The sequence below is a fragment of the Panicum virgatum genome, chromosome 6K (assembly GCF_016808335.1).
Source record: "Panicum virgatum strain AP13 chromosome 6K, P.virgatum_v5, whole genome shotgun sequence".
Classification (NCBI taxonomy): Eukaryota; Viridiplantae; Streptophyta; class Magnoliopsida; order Poales; family Poaceae; genus Panicum; species Panicum virgatum.
This window is the reverse complement of record NC_053141.1, coordinates 31945877-31948960: the sequence shown is the minus strand read 5'-3', so window position 1 is coordinate 31948960 and position 3084 is coordinate 31945877. Positions and strand designations below refer to the sequence as shown.

General features: G+C 49.1%; 1 non-coding gene across 1 annotated transcript; it reads right to left on the bottom strand.

The window, feature by feature from the left end:
• Positions 1-739: 739 nt before the first annotated feature.
• LOC120639351 lies at positions 740-846 on the bottom strand. Its single transcript, XR_005661357.1, has one exon. It is a non-coding gene; the product is annotated as a small nucleolar RNA R71 (small nucleolar RNA).
• Positions 847-3084: the final 2238 nt, after the last annotated feature.

Here is a 3084-nt window from a genome sequence, read left to right as displayed (position 1 = left end):
ATGCAGGCAAATTCAAAGAATGTCACGTCCTACGTTACACAACCAAAAGAGGCCCACTTGACAGAGCAAACCAACCAACCAAGCCCCGGCACCGACTACCTGACAAGAGGACCCACTAGGCAGTGTCCCAGACGAAGGCGGTGACGAGAGGCGACAAGAGGTAGCTATTGCTTATACAGGCTAATATTATCTTTTGTTTTCTCCTGATTGGATGAAAACAGGGTAGTGTATGACTGGTTTCTCCTTGCCGACAAACTTTATTGAAAATCCCGAGAAGCTCATGAGAAGGGTCTGACCTCGCGTCGTCCCTCCTCAGATCTCGTTGTCGACAAGAGAACCAGCTTTTCAGGCAGCAGTAACAACAACCGAACCCATGGCTGAGAAGACTCTCCGCAACTTCTCCATCCCCTTAGCCACCAATGTGGTGACTGGACCAAACACTGATATTGGGGATGTAAACTTCAAGCTGAAGTCCAGCCTCATAAACATGGTGCAGGCTAGCCCATTCTGTGGCAAGCCAAATGAGGACGCCAACGCCCACCTCTAGAACTTTCTGGAGCTCTGTAAGACCGTAACCATACGGGGCATTGCAGCTGACATCATCAGGCTTTGCTTGTTTCTTTTTTCCCTCCTTGGGAAAGCGAAACAATGGTTTTATCAGAATACAAAAGCTGTCAACACGTGGGACAAATGTTCCGCGGTGTTCATCGCCAAGTTCTTCCCGCTGGGCAAAACGAATGCCTTGCGAGGAAGAATATCAAGTTTCCAGCAGACAGGGATGGAATCCATCCCGGAAGCTTGGGAGAGACTCCAAGAGTACATACTTGCCTATCCTCATCATGGGATGGATGTGTGGCTCGTACTCCAAAGCTTCTACAACAGGCTAACGACAACATCAGGAGCCCACTTGGACACTGCTGTGGGAGGAGCCTATCTTGATCTGACGATTGCCAAGGCCAAGGCCTTGATTGAAAAGATGGTCCCCAACCAGGGCTAGAACGAGGAGCGTTCCCAGCCCCGACCCAAGGACGGAATGCATACTGTCAAGGAGACGAATATGCTTGTTGCCAAGATGGACCTCCTACTCAAACATCTACACGAAAGGATGGAATTCAAAGAGCATAGGAACAACTACGCCCAAGCCATGAACTCGTACTTAATGTGTGAGGTTTGTGGTAATGGTGGACACTCGGGGAATGACTGCCCCGACACCTATGAAGATGCGGCCTACATCAACAACAACAACAAAAACGGGTTCCGTCCACAAGGAGGCCAAGGGTGGGGTCAAGCACGCCCACCATTCCAAGGAGGAGGTAACAATTTCAACTCCAATTTCAATTCGAATTTTAATTCGAACCAACCCTCCTTGAGAGATCTTGTCTTTGGCCAAGCTAAATTTAATAAATATTTAAATAAAAAGCTTGCTGCCAATGATAAAATTTTGAAAAATATAAATACAAAAGTTGAAACTCTTTCTTCTGCCTTGAAAAATCAGTTAAGTTTCAACAAAATCATAGAAACACAGTTGGCTCAAATTGCTGCTGCCGTACCTGCTGCTGAGTCTGGGAAGATTCCGGGGCAACCCGAATCTCCTGTTGAAACCACAAATATGGTCTCTACCGGGTGGGGCAACCTTCCCCGGCGGGCCCCGTGCACTAACCATGCAGGTAGGTACAATCCCCCATGGAATGATGTTTGGGATGGCATGGTGGCAGCAGTACGAAAGGATCCAAGGGTCCCCATTATCAGCTGCTCGATCTACGTCAAAGACTTCGAGCAATGTCTATGCGATCTGGGGGCAAGCGTGAACATAATGCCCAAGGTAATATACGAAGAACTCAATTATCCTACTCTTTCCCCCACAACTATGCTCGTACAGCTTGCAGATTTGACAGTTCGATATCCCGAAGGGATAGCCTAATACGTCTTTGTACGAGTACGAGACTCCTTCATTCTTGAAGATTTTGTGGTAATGGATATGGAGGGCGACCTTGGAGTTGACCTCGTACTTGGGCGACCTTTCCTAAGGTCCGCCAAGGCAAGGATCGACATCGAAAGGGGAGAAATCCATTTCCGCGTCAGAAAGGAGGACAAGTTTTTCAAGTTCAAGCAAAGGGAAGAGCAGCGCTTCATAATACAACAGGATAGCGAAGGGCATGCGCTCTGGGGTTCACCCAAACCCCAGCCTGAAGAACCTAAGACCACCCGATCCAAAAGAAGACGATTAAGGAAGGTGTGGCATAAGGTTGAGAGTTCGTCCTCATCCACTTCTCCAGGACGAGCCGAACAATGGTAAGTCAGTGCAGGAGAAAGGTCCCGCTCATCAGACTCAAAATGACGAACCCTTGCCGAAGGTAAATCCGTACGTATCTCATATTTCATTTTCCATCTGTTGACGCCTTTTACGGGCCAACACACGATCGCGCTAGGTCGCGCGACGTGAGGAGGAGCTCCTTGCAGCACCTCCTGTGTGGAGCGGTCAGACCGGTCAGAGGGACCGGTCAGACCGGTCGCTGTGCAGAACGGCGACGATCCTACGAACGCTCGCCCGGGAGGGTCCCCGTCGGGGCAAGCGCGTGTAGGGTTGCCCTAGGCTCGGCAGGCTAGCTAGGGAGTCCTCAAACGCCATGGAGACGAGAGAAGAACAGCATGTCAAGGTTGGAAAAGTAGGGTAAAGGTAAAAAGATAAAAGATATGTTTTTGATAGATTCGATTGGGTTCTCCCTTCAATCGGCCGTGACCCTTTATATTTATAGGGTGGGGAAGACTTACCCCGCAAGAAATCCTGTTTACAGATCTAAATCTATTAAGAACTCTAATTGTACTCGGACTCCTCCTAGACCGGTCAGACCGGTCGGACCTACCGGTCAGATCGGTTGGTCATGCCAGGCCGTCTACAGACGCCTAGACCGGTCAGACCGCCTGGACACACCAGTCAGACCGGTCTGTTCAGGTTACTGCCAATTTTGGTCATCAACATATGCCCCCCTGTTCTTTGGCAAAGCTTGCGTGCGAAAGAACACTTCTCTGGACCAAAATTGTCTAAGGGCAACTATTAACAATATGTCGGCTATACATTATATT